Genomic DNA, 15228 nt, shown 5'->3' with positions numbered 1-15228 from the left:
TAGTCGGGTCTTACGTTTCTGTCTATATGCAGAGATTTTTTCGCAGGGATTACTGCCCATTACAGACGCGCATATGATATTAATGACTGCATATGAATACTGTTCAACTATGTATTTATGTATTTATTTATACATGCATTGCATTTTATCTATATTTTTAATTTTCTGACTGCCGGAGGTCTTCCACGGAAGCTACTCTTAACCTGGCGTTGGGGGCAGCCTACTACCTTACCTCCCCTTACCCCCATTGCATATGGGAATTGGGTTTTGTTGTTGTTGTTGTTGTAAGAGTCGTTTTATCTGAACCCACAACCTTAGCTCCATCTACAATGAAGACAAAGTCATAAACATAAACAAACACATGGGCCTGGATTTAATGTAGAACCGATCACTGTTTTCTAATTTGTCGACACTAATATAAAAGAAAACGATAGAAACGTGAATGTGGAGTAGGCTTGAAGGCTGCCGAGATCGAAGACTGTTTCTTGCGATCGTTGAAAGTGAAGAGTAAAAATGGTTCAAGCAATAATTAACAAGTAAAGCTTAGCAACTCCTAACACGTTATCCATTTATTTCTTCTATTTGTCTGTCTTAAGTACACTGTTTTTTACTTTGATTTTTTCAAGTAAAGTATATTTTATTAACTAATTTAACTTTTTATTGGAGTTAAAATATTAAGTAAACATGTGATATTATGTGATATTTTAAGAATATGTATACTTTTAAAGAAAATTTTAAAAGCTAAAAATGTCAAATTGAAAGTTTTGGATCAACATCGATCAATAGCTGGTTAAGGTCAAGAGATAGTTTTCATGTGTACTGGAATGGGCTGGTGAAGGTGCGTGCGATGAAGGTAAAAATAACTTCAATGGAAAAGTAATTCAAATTTAGGGTATTTTTATTTCACGTAAAACGTTTTCAAGAAAATGTTTTTCACTTTTGGAGGAAAATTGATTGGTCAACGAAAAACATTTTTCTGGTCAACAGAATTTCCTTTGTGTTTTTTAAAAAATGACTTATGGTTTGATTTTCCGTAAGTCATTAAATTTTCACTTCAAAAAATAAATACTTAAAATAATTTTATTTTATGAATTTAATATTATTAATAAAATAGTTTAATATCATTTTAATCAAAATATTAATTATTAAATATATTGGTTAATATTTCTAATATTATAATATTATATTTTTAATATTATAATCAAATAATCAATTATATTATAATAATATAAGATATTATATTTTTATTTTAATAATATATAGTAAATTATTAATAAGATTTATATTATTTATTAAATTCATAGAAATAATATTATTAAATTGTTAATAATGAATAATATTACTTATATATTTAATATTAATATAATAATCAAATAATATTTTAATAAATATATTTAAAATATACTAATTAATATTTTAAAAATATAATATAACACTATTATTTTAATAAATAATTAATATAGTTTATAATATTTTTATTTCAATAAAATATACCAATATTAATATTTTTATTAATAAAATTATAAAAATAATATTTTAATAATAAATAAATTATTTTAATATTTTAAAAATAATAATATTAAGTTTTATGATAAAGGACATTATTTATTGTATTTTAATATTTATAATAAATAATTTTTAAAAAATTCATCAACTAGTGGAAATAGATTTAAACATCTTTCAAACATCGTAAAACGTTTTTCAAAAAATATTTTACAGAAAATATAATTTATTTTACGAAAAATATTTTTCGAAAAACGTTTTCAATAAAACAAACCGACATTTACTATTGCATTAATGTAAAAACTTATTATTTTTGGAGTTATAAGTGAAACTTCCATTTTAGGTGCCCCCGTATTGGCCTCTGTTGGCCAAATGAGAAATTTTACAGATGGCACTGGTGTCAACATTCACTATGGCATATACAACTGGACCAACCATAAAGGTTGAAAAGAAGAAGAAAAAAGTTAATATTTGTTCTATATTATCACAATTGACAGCAAAGCAAAATTGCGAATCGGATCACTGCTAGGTCGGCTGTAAAGTCAAACGCCATGCGATACCACGTGACAGAACAGGTTCAAAGTTACATTCGCTTTTCTGATGTTGTACATTAAATAGATTAAAAATGGGTTCATTTGTGTTCTTAGCACATGTATTACGTATAAATTGTAAATTTAATTTAGGCATTTTATTTTACTTTTATATATTTTTTAACTTTAAAATCTCAATCACGAATCATGTTATATACATGTAATATAATTTATTACATGACTTAACATGATCAAATTTGACAACAATAATTATATTTACAACTTACATGTAATATATATATATATATATATATATATATATATATATATATATATATATATATATATATATATACACGCTTTAGATAAAGACTAAAATTTCAAATTTTGATAAATACAATCATTAATTAGGCTAAAAAAATAAATGATCTTCCAACTATAGGATGTTGCTTTGTTAAGTTTCTTGATTATTAAAAGTTACAAAGTAGTCCCTAATTATAGGGTGTTTCTTTTGAGTCCCTCGACTATTTTTATTTAAATTGTCACTTTACTATTCATGTGTTCCAAACTTGTCCTTTTTCCATTAAAAATTGACAGTCATATGAGTTGTACGTTAACATGCCGACTAGGATACGATAGTCTTTTGAGAATTTGGGATCAAATTTTATTATATCTCAATCAACTTGTTAATATCCAGCTCATACTACATTATTTTTAAATAGAAAAGGACAGATTTGAAATATATGAATAGTTGAGTGACTATTTTATAACTTTTAATAACCGAAAAACTCAACAAAGCAATGTTCTATAGTTGGAGGATCATTTCGTAACTTTTAATAGGCAGAGGACACAACAAAGCATATCCTATATTCAAGGGATCATTTGTGTTCTTTGCCCAATTGAAAATGACTAGAGCATAGAAATTAAATCTACAATTTACACGTAGTACATGAACTAAAAGAAAAATTGACCTTATTAAAATATAATTTTAATAATAGTATAGTTTATTAAGTTATTGAACTTAATTTTGATATTTATTTTATATAAATATATTTATATGTATGCTGTTGAGGTATACTTGCATTATATAAAATATATAGGAAAATATCTTAAACGTAAACGATAAAATAGAAATAATTTATTATAATATAATTGTATCAATATGAACTTTATTAAATAAAAGTAATGCATCCTTCGATACGATACTCTAACTACAAATTATCAATTTGTTTGTTTATGCGTTATAATGATTGTCGTAACCGGTTTTCGTCCGGGCACGAATTTTTTATACTTGGCGGGAAAAATAATATGAATAATAAATAATTTGGGAGTCGCCATCGACCTTTTGGGTCAGGTAGGTCGAATACCTAAAAATTATCTTTTAAAAAAAGTTTTTAAGAAAACATCAGTTAAAAGATGAACTGATATGCATTTATAACGAAAAATTCGTTCTTTTTCTTAATAAAAAGGGATTCGTCGTCGGTTACGTTTAGGGAAGGATTAGCACCCCTACAACGCCCAAAATTGGTACTTCATTAATTATAAATTGTCTCTATTATCATAAATTTAAAAATTCAAAAGTATATTTAATTTATAATCCTATTATTTCAAAATTATAATTATGAAAAAAAATATTAATTTATATATATTTATAAATAAAAATATTTATTTATTTAGAAATATCAGAAAAGGACTTCTAGGTACCTTAAGACAGCTCTTTTCTTCAATATTAAAAATAAATAAATAAATTAATATATAATTTATAAAATAGGATATTTATTTATTTAAAAATATCAGAACATGGACATCCAGTTGTTTTAAGACTGTCATTTCTTAATATTGAAAAATAAATAAATATTAAAACATGATTAAAATAAATTAAAAATAATTAAATAATATTTTAATAAATAAAATAAATATTATAAATATATATATTTATGGCTAAATAATAATAGTAATAATAATTAAAAGTAAACATATAAAATTAACATATAACTAAACAATGAGTAAAATTAAAACTATATATTTAAAATAAATAAAATTTGTAAAAAAAATAAATAAAAATTGAAAATATTGACTAAATTATAACCTAATAGAATTAAATACCTAATTCATAATTAATTATTCAAAATTACAAGGATTAAACATGTTATTTTACTCATTTATTAATTTATGGACTAAAATAAAATTATATTAAATTCGAATGTCAAATTAAAATAAATTAAAACATGCTATTCAAATTAAAATATTAATTATTAAAATTAAAGGATTAAATTTGTTATTTACCCTAAATATATATATATACAGATAAGGATTAAAATAATAAATAAAATAAAATTACGAGACCAAATTAAAAACTTTCAAAAATTGATTTCAGTGATTAAAATGAAAAGGTACAAAACTGTGGGTACTACGGAAAGGATTTAACCATGTGGGAAATTACATGGGTACCCCTCCTCAAAACGGCGTCGTTTGGGAGGGGTATTTAAATCCAAACGGCTGGCCCGAAGGGCCAGCTCTCTCTCATTTTTCTCTCTTTCTTCTCTCTCTTATGAGAGAATTCTCTCATCTCTCTATATATTTCCCTCGTCTGAGGGAATTCTGGGAGCCCCCGGCAGCCATACGCCGCCACGAGCTCCACCGCTGGCCACCGTGGTGGTGGCCGGAAATTCCCAATTTATCCTAGATTACATATCTCGACCTCCTAAGGCCGAATACGACCTCTATTCTCTTTAAAAAGCTCCTAATCGGAGCAAATCTACGGTTTATACCTTCGATTTTCGAGTGCTTTAGAGGCGTATGGTGGCGAGTTGAGGCTTCGACGATGTTGGTAAGTCTCTTCCCGTTCTCTCGTTTATTTTCCGTTTCTTGGTTTGTTGGTTGTTGGTCTCTGTTTTTTTTTTTGCTTTCTCCGGCTTTTTTTTCTTTTTTCTTTTGGGTTCTCTCTGTCTGTTGTTCTTCTTTTTTGCAGGATCCGGTGGCTTTTATAGCCACCACAGAGCCATGCTCGGACCGGTCCAGAGGGGGGAAGTTCGGTGAGTCACCGAGCTATGTGGTGACTCACCCCATAGCCGCGACGTGTGGAGGGCAGCTGACCTTCTGGAGTCCTCTGTTGGCGTCGTGGCAACGACAGAACGACGTAGAGGTTTCTGGCAAGGCGGCTGGAAGCTGAATCGGCAACGTGGAGCGGCTGGGGTCTTCTGGAAGCTTGGAGAGGCGGCTGCTGGTGATGAAACAAACCCTAAATGGGTTTAAGGTTACTGTTAGGTCATCAAATATGGGCTTCCGAGATTATTGGGCCTCTGATTTGGGCTTTGTAATATTAATAAATAATATATAATATTAATAATTATAATAATAATAATAATAATAATAATAATAAATTTAAATTTAAAATGAAAAAATTAATGTCTACAGCTGCCCCTCTTAGCTCATCCTTGTGTTAACAAGAATAGAGCAAAGACGAAAAAGACAATAATTTTTTCATTTGGCTTCTTTTGAGCAGGATGGAAATGTTGAAAACATCATGCACTGAAGGGCTTACAGATGACCCGAAGGTTTTGAAAACATCAAAAAGCTCCCGAAGGCTTTTTGGAAACATCATGCACTGTAGGACTTACAGATGACCCTAAGGCTTTGAAAACATCAAAAAGATCCCGAAGGCTTTTTGGAAACATCATGCACTGCAGGGCTTACAGATGACCCAAAGGCTTTGAAAACATCAAAAAGCTCCCGAAGGCTTTTTGGAAATATCATGCACTACAGGACTTACAGATGACCCTAAGGCTTTGAAAACATCAAAAAGCTCCCGAAGGCTTTTTGGAAACATCATGCACTGCAGGACTTACAGATGACCCTAAGGCTTTGAAAACATCAAAAACCTCCCGAAGGCTTTTTGGAAACATCATGCACTGTAGGACTTACAGATGACCCTAAGGCTTTGAAAACATCAAAAAGCTCCCAAAGGCTTTTTGGAAACATCATGCACTGTAGGACTTACAGATGACCATAAGACTTTGAAAACATCAAAAAGCTCTCGAAGGCTTTTTGGAAACATCATGCACTGCAGGACTTACAGATGACCCTAAGGCTTTGAAAACATCAAAAAGCTCCCGAAGGCTTTTTGGAAACATCATGCACTGCAGGACTTATAGATGACCCTAAGGCTTTGAAAACATCAAAAAGATCCCGAAGGCTTTTTGGAAACATCATGCACTGCAGGACTTACAGATGACCCTAAGGCTTTGAAAACATCAAAAAGCTCCCAAAGGCTTTTTGGAAACATTATGCACTGCAGGACTTACAGATGTGGGAAATAGTTTATTTAAGTAAAAAAACTAAGGAAATCGTTTTCTTACTTTTCAACAATTTCATTTTTAGAAAAGATTAAATGAGAAACTATGGAAATCATTTTCTCATTATTTTTCAAAAATAACATGTTGATTGGATAAGATGCCCCAATCTCAAGATAAGGCTGTTGGAAATAGTTTACTAAGTAAAAAACTAAGAAAATCATTTTCTTACTTTTCAACAATTTCATTTTAGAAAAGATAAAATGAGAAACTATGAAAATCATTTTCTCATTCTGTTTTTTGAAATAACATGTTGATTGGGTAACATGCCCCAATCTCAAGATAATGCTCATTTTTGTGGATTGCGTTCATCTCTTCTTCAGATGTTTGCATGATTCCTGTATTTTTGGTTTTGAATACCTTCTTCGTGTAAGGTATTTTTTACCATGAATCTTCTTGTTCTTCTGAAGATCTGTAAAACTTCATGTTTGAATGCACTCAGATGTATCAATGTAATGCACTGTCTATCGTGTAAATGATATTCTTATGAATGCATGAATGTTGATGCAATCTTCATTTGACTTCAAAGTGGTGAACTTGGTCTTCCTTCACTTCATCATTTATTGCCAGGGTTACCTCTGGATATCAGTGTAGAAACTTATGCTGTCAAGCTTGCATTTCTACAAAATCATCTGATCAACTTGTATCTTTGCATTTTCTTTGCTTCATTTAAGTCTCAGTAGAAATGTTTCACTTGTGGAACTCTTGTCGTAGTCAAAATTATGACCCTGATGCCCCATTTTGTCTTTGGTAACACCGGCTTTCTTTGTCTGGACTTGTGTAGAAATCCAATAAAGCTTTCATCTTTGAAAAGAGAATATATCATCTTTTAAAAAGAGAATCTATCATCTTTGAAAAGAGAATTTATCATCTTTGAAGAGTGTAGATGTAGATATGTCTGACTCAACGGGGATTAATTAAGAGAGTAGAGTCTATTCTAATTTAACTCTTGAAACATATCACAAGGAAGATTTATTCCAATTCCTTTCATGTCTCCACATATAATCAGATCTCGAATAAGGCAACTTGGACCATATCATGTCGAGATGTTTAACAACAACTTGTCGTTCAACCTTAGTTGGCTCCACTAGTTTCTTGTTGTCAAAATTTTCAGCTCTCCTTCTGTGGAAAGAAATCTTCATTATATCTCACTTTTAATCTTGAAGTTGAAGAAGACAAACTTCATCTTGGATCAATAAATGGAAAACATATGATCGCAACATTAGTTCAATATCATAATCACTGGTTCATAAAACATTTGACAATACATTCATCTTTTCCTGTGGTTTCTGTCCAGATGTAAAACATTTGAAAACACATTCATCCTTTCTTACGGCTTCTGCCCGGATTTCTGGTCAGCGAGGCTCTTTTGTAGCGCTCAGAACTTTCGTATAACATCACAAGACCACTTGAGAACAAAACTCAATAGGAATACAAATGAGATGCTGGTGTGACCAAAAAGTTGATCAAATTCGCAAGATATGCTAGTGATGAATTGAATAAGAGATACCAATTGATCTTGATATCATCTCTGGAAAAGGCAAATGTGATTCTGATCATGCTTTCTTTCATAATGAGCATTGTAGAAAGTAGAAACACTTCAGCTATAGGATCAGTGTACAGAAAGATATCCGTGGATTTCTTGCTACTGGGGATGAAACACACATGATAAAACCCAAAATAGATGGAAACTCAATTCATCTTGGCTAGCAATGATGATCCCAATAACAACGGGAATAACAGTAATATAATTGAGAGTCGAGTCTCCCTTTTCAATGTCATCAAGTAAGCAAAACCTATTGTGAAAAACAGCTTCGTAATCCCAACAGTATGGTTGTAACTAACTACCAGGAATCTTAAAAAAATATTTCCAATCATCACCGATACATATAATACAAAATTCAAAGCTAAAATCTTGAGGAACTGAACCCTGGATCGAGTAGTCTACCTGGGGACCATCTTTATTCATGCAACCATGATGTAGTTTATCAAAGAACACACTGTCATGTGATACATGGTTTAAGAAGATTGGGTATTTGAAACCATACTTGCTGAGTAGATATTTGTTCAACAACATGATCATAATATAACTGCTTGATGAACGAAACAATTATGTATAGTCAGCTCGACTGCCACTGTTTTATCATTTTTTATATCTTTCTGCCTCATTGGAAATATTTGTTCAAGTCAATGATCTTGACACATGATGATGTGGGCCTTCATCATGTCCCAGCATTGCTGATACGAACGTTCAAAACTGCATCAACAGTCCTAATTCTGATTGAAATGGGCTTTCAGCATGCCCCGACATTTGCTTCTTGTTAATCTGAGCCTTCAAAATGCCCCACATGGATCTGTCTGAATGAACCTTTAAAATGCTCCAACATTTGCTGATACAGATGTTAAAAGTGTGCTTAACATTACTTCTTGTTGAGATGAGCCTCCAAGAATGCCCAAATATTCATATTGTTATGAGCCTTCAAAATGCCTCAATATTCTATTTCTAGTTGAAATGGGCCCTCAAGATATCCCTCTAGATCTGTCTGATTCACTCTCAATGTCTGTTTGACTGAAATGTCATGATCCCCATGAGGTCCAATTTTGACAATGAACTGTTGTAGGTATTTGTAGCTTTATCCGTGCCCCAAATCTATTTATCTTTAATACTCTCATTCTGGTGTCACTAAACAATAGTGTTATCAAGTAATTGAAATTCTCTTCATGTTGTCACAAACATAAGAAATATTCAATCATTCTGATAGAAACGTCTGAGATATGTGTCTTCTGAATGAGGTGACCATTTTCTGTATCTGGAGGGATTTAGTCAGACAGAGTAGTGAAAATAGCTTGGTAATCCGTTCTAGGTTGACATAGTGGCTTATCATCTTTTAGTGAAAGCCATCTCTGAAATATACTTTTCTGTGAGAGAGAAACCAATTTATGCAAACAGTAATCTGATGCAATAGCAAGACTACATATACAGTGGTACAAGCTTTTGAAAAATCTGCACCCATACAACATGTTGATTCTGATAACAACTCATCTGATTATGAAGCGATCTTTTAGGATGATTTCACAGATATTGATAGTTCTTTCTTACACCGAGGAAATCCTGAATTCTGATTCTGATGAGGAGAATAAACTGTTATACTTGACAAAAACAGGATATTCATAGGTTGAGGCTTCAATAGCCATGGAGAGATGTGGTCCATATTCATCAATTGCAGAATTGACAGATTTTATATGTGATGATCAAATGGCTAAGGATGTTGACGTACTTCTTCTATTAGAAGGTAGGAATTCATTATACAATGCCCAATTACAAGCAAAGGCAAAACTTGGGCTATGATTTTTGAAAAGGAAGAAGCAGAGGAAGCTTGAAAAGAAGCTTCTTAATGAAGACGATAATGCAGTTCATCTTTCAATTCCAATGATTGGTTCTGGGGTTCCTACCGAACCAGATCAGATAACTCAAAGAACACTTCCAGAAGATGCTATTGGATCTTCTTATTTCTACTATGAGCAAATTCATCTTTCAAATCCAATGATTGGTTTTGGGGTTCATACCAAATCAGATCAGATAACTCAAAGAACACTTCCAGAAGATGCTATTGGGGCTCTTTATTTATACTACGAGAACATGGCACTTGCTCCAATTAATGTTTGGACTGAAATGTCACAGTACTGATGTTGTAAAACCAAAACTTGTAGATTCAAAGTATTTTCATACTGCTACACTGAAAATGGGCTATGTTCATTATCTGCCAATTGAGAACAGATTTCCTCTTATTCTGCTTCCTCCATGTGCCATACATGATGCTTTTCCATTGACAAAGAAATGATGGCCTTACTGGGATCCAAGAACAAAGTTGAACTGTTTACAAAAATGTACAGGAAGTGCCAAATTGACAGAAAGAATTTGTAAGGCTCTTGAAGCTTATGACGATGAGCCACATTCGAGTGTCCAGAAGTATGTTCTTGATGAGTGCTGAAAATGGAATCTGGTATAGGTTGGAAGGAATAAAATTGTTCCACTTGAACCTGATGAGGTGGAAATGTTTTTAGGTTTCCCTAAAAACCATACACGAGGATCTGTATAGAGACATGTTCCATGGTGGTATCAATGTCCTGTCTCTTTTCTCTGGGATCAATGATGCAGATGTTGCCTTCTACTGTCTTGACTTACTTTTGAAAATAGATGAGCAACAACTGAATGGTGATCGTTTGGAGCAATTGATGAGTAGATTTGTCGAATTCGACCTTGTTGCCGATAGCATCCAGTGTAACAACCTTACTGGAAGAAATAAACATCATCATGATTAACTAGAAGATTTTTGTTGGTGCATTTTCTTGCAATGACTTGCTACGACAGCTGTCTCTTCTGCTGCTTCAATATATCCAACTCTTTTCGAATCATGGAACGGTTTAGTTGACAGTAAAACTGGTCATCTTCAACTTTTGGAATCATGTAACCAATGTTACCCTATATAAAAGGCCTATAAGGGTAGATTCTGTTCCAATGTTTTATTCTGTGCCATAAGTCCTCAAATTCAAATTCAACAATCTTCTGAAGGACATAATGAATATCATCTTGACAAAGAAAATGATCGGCATAGAAGAAGTAGAAATAATGTATCAAGACTTGAGCCAGCATCACGGTATAACCAGAGTGCAGATAGTGACTTGTTTATGGCTCTATGATGTAATTTTCTAGAGAACATGAATTGATGGTTGGGGAAAATAATCTGTCTGGTGATGCTTATTTCCCTCAGCATGAGATAAACGATAATCTTTCTTGATGAGCCGCTAATAATGTCATAGGAGAGTGTCACAAGTTCAAATCTCCAGACTTTCTGGCTTCTTGGACCACTTGCCTTCAAAAATGTGAAGTGCTTCATTATTCTGGCCTCGTTCATTCTTTTTCTACAACAGAGGTATAATAAGCAACAATTTCTTCAAGGACCTTCTTCATTTGAGACTGTCCTGTTTGAAAATGTTTTTTCTCCTTTCTTTATTGAAGAATGAAAGAATTTTGTAAAGTATTACCCCTTTCAGGTTCACAATATAATCAAATCATAAACAATGAGTTTAATGAATATCAAAAGAATCAACAACTGTGTAATGTTTAAGAATTATAATTCTTTGACAAGTATCAAGATTTGGTTTGGTTTCAGGATGGCCTTCCTATTTTTTATGGTTACATCTATTTAAGATGTCACTCATCTCTCGCTCTTTGTGAACTTTGTTACATGTCTCACTTTGAGGACTTGGTATTTTAACCGGATGCGTACAAAATGACGCAACTAGGATTGCCAATCACTAGACCTTCTAGAATCTTTCCATTCAATTCTCTGCAATCTTTCATTTAGACTCATCTAATCAAAGTAGTGCAAAAATATCGGTCTAAAAATGAAATTTCTGAGTGCTTGTGTGAAGTTGACTATAACAGGTGTTTCGTAACTCCCTTAGTCCATTTGTTAACGTATTTGCCACTTTGGCTAGATGAATTCAGCTTTATTGTATATAATAATATAATCACCTTTATCAGGTTAATTGAAACTTATCCATAAAGCCGGGGTGATTAACCAATTGCTCTAAAGGGACAGTTTTATTGCATATAATAGTATAATAGACTAGCTGAATATTATCCATAAAGCCAGGGCGATTAACCAATTGCTCTAGAGGGACAATTCAAGCTTTATTGTATAATAATATAACATGGGTGTTCAAATCCAATTTCTTAAGCTTGTTAAGAAGAACCTGTTATAGTCTAGGTGTTTTGGTGGAATTCAGAAAATCTCTTTGTTAGAATTCAATTCTCAAGCAAATGACTTAAAATAGATTTACCTATTTGGGAAGATTACGTTCATCATCGAATGTCATCAATAGAAAAATACTCTAGTCGGTTTTGTAATGTAATACATCAACGATGCCCCATGTTGTACGCTCCTATATATAAATACCAAGCCTTTTTGTAATTCCTTTCAATAGGAGTAGGCTATCTCATATTTGTAATAGGATAGTGTTTGGGTGTATTTCTTCTGAGGTAAGGTCAATGGTCCTTGTTTTTCTGGTTTTCAATCCTGATATTCTGTCAAAGATTATAACTCTAATCATGAAGAAATTTTTAATCCAGTTGATATTCAAAGAACTGAAAGATTGCAAAATTGACTCAATGCTCATAACCATAAAAAGCAACACACATTTATTTATTGCACAAAAGGTGTAGAAAGGAACAAAAAACAAGTTCAAACAAGATGCTGAAAATAGAAAGTACTACAGTGGTAGATAACACTTCCACTTATTTATTTTATCATGCCTCATTATTCCTATAATGTTGGGTATGTAATAGGATCAGGGTTCTTTTCTTCATTCGCCCCCCCATTTCTTGATTATTTCTTGTGTCAAAACCCCTTTGTCAACAAGCATCTCAGTTTCTTTTAACAGTGGTCTACAATTTCCTGTAGAATGCCACTTTACCCCCAAGTGGAAATTACAAACACTATCTTAATCATAGCTATGAGCAGAAGGGTTTGATGTCACTTTAGTTGGTCTTGGTGTGATGTATTGACCTTTAACCAAATGAGGATACAAGTCTGAAATGGAAGTTTGGAACACTTCCAAAGTTTTTTCTTGATCGCATGACTTTCTTTGGTCGATCCGAACAGTTACTCTCTCTTTTTCTTTTTGTAATTGCGAGGACTCTGGATGCGACACTCATTCACATGATCAGCTTTTGCTTTTTGATCCGTCGGGCTCCTGGATGTGACTTTTGAGTTTTCTTCATTGATTACATTCTCAATTAAATCTCCACTTGTCACAAGATTCTCGAATTCCTTTGTCGGATTTGCCTGCATTAACTCGAAGAAATGCGTTGGAAGGGAATCACGAAACATACGTGATATTTCTTCTTCTAATATGGGAGGTTGAACTTGTGCTGCCACTCCTCTCCATCTTAAGGCATATTCTTGAAATCTTTCATTGGTTTTCTTCTTTACTCTTCGAAGATCCATACGTGATGGAGCTAAGCCTTTAATATACCGATATTGTCCCAAAAATGCATCAGCTAAATCAACCCATCTCTTGATATGTTCTTGGGTCAACTGATTATACCAGACTACTGTTGGGCCAACGAGGCTATCATGGAAAGAGTGAATTAACAAATCATCAGAAATTAAATATCCTTCCATTTTTCTGTAAAACATTCTCAAATGGATTAAAGGACAACTGGTTCCATCATATTTTTCAAAATTTGGCATTTTGAAATCATGGGGAATAACCAAATCTGGAACCAAACTGAGTTCTCTTGCTTCTAGTTCTTTGTGGGAAGTATCAACACATTTCATATTTCTGATTGCTTCATCCTTCCTCTCGAATCTTTCCTCATATTGTGAATAATGAACGAGGCTATTCTTTGGGTTCAAGTGGGATGCCCCAGAGTATATCCTTCTTGACTCTTCATTCTGATAACATGGTTGCTCTTTAGCAGTTATCTTTTCTTTATCAGATGCCACATACTGAATAATTTGATTTGATCCATCTGGTACTGAATCTGATGTTTCTTTCCTTATATCCCGAGGTAACCCTGTCAATTGTTTTGGCCACTGGTCTTGTAGTCCCTTATAAGATTGCTCCATTGTTTTCATGATGATAGTAAAGTAATATGAATGAATGGTCTTGGTTTTTACTGTTACAGAACCTTTCATGAATTATTTACATGTTTTTATAATTAAAGTACATAACAGTACTTAAATAAAAATGTGAAAAATGCATAAATGGAAAAATAAGAATGCAAAATGTGCAATTCAAAGGAAAACATAAAAGTATGAATGCAAAATGAAAAATGCAAAGATGCAAAATGAAAAATGCAAAGATGCAAAATGAAAATGCATATATGAAAAGGTGTTTACTCAAGAGTGATCATCTTAGAACAGATTTCATTGAACACAAAAGTTTCGGTACATCAAACAAAACTTTTACATGTAGGGGACAACTTTCAGTCCTAACTTCAACAAAACTTTACATATAGGGAATAACTTTCCCATTTTCTTCTCTAAAACCAAGTTAGTTTATCAGCTTATGGGCCATATTGCTTGTCTGGACTACAGCTTTTTCCATGACATTCTGGTGTTATTTCATCTCCTATATCAATTCTCGGAGTTGCTCATTTTCCCTTGTGAGAGAACATTTGTGTTCAAAAAGTTTTTGGACAAGATCTTCATGTATGTTGCAACTCTTTTTCAGTTTGGTGACCCCTGTTATCCACTCTTCTGGGGTGTTTCATATGCCAGCATTTTGAAAGGCTTGACTGACCTTCTGAAAATCTTCTTTTATGGTTTCCATTTTGGTGCTCAATTTATCGTTTTCAATCTTCAAATGACGTATTTGAGCTTCAATCCTCAGCAAATCTTTTTCTCTCTGGGCGCCCCTACTGATACTCTTACCTTTGAATACTTTTGGTATTAATCTAGTAGGACCCTCGGTTACCAAACTAGGTCGATCATTTACCATAAATTGTAAGGTTCCATGATCCAAAAGACTTTGGACTCGACGTTTGAAGGCAAGACAATTCTCAATGGTATGTCCTTGAGCTCCGGCATGATATACACAATGAACGTTGATGTCATACCAATTTGGATACGGAGGTTGGAATGGTATTATGTAATATGGAGCTATTTCTCGTGCTTCAAGTAACTTTTCATACAACTCTTTATATGATATAGGTATAGCATCAACATGAGAACCGCCTTTTGTCTTGGATTGAACCTGAGTTTTAGATGCCGGGAGCAGACTAAACTTCGATAATTTCAGGTTACATGATTTCTTCTCTTCTCTGGGAGCTT

The sequence above is a fragment of the Hibiscus syriacus genome, unplaced genomic scaffold (genome assembly GCF_006381635.1).
Source record: "Hibiscus syriacus cultivar Baekdansim isolate YM2019G1 unplaced genomic scaffold, ASM638163v2 tig00111989_pilon, whole genome shotgun sequence".
Classification (NCBI taxonomy): Eukaryota; Viridiplantae; Streptophyta; class Magnoliopsida; order Malvales; family Malvaceae; genus Hibiscus; species Hibiscus syriacus.
This window is presented reverse-complemented; position numbering follows the sequence as displayed.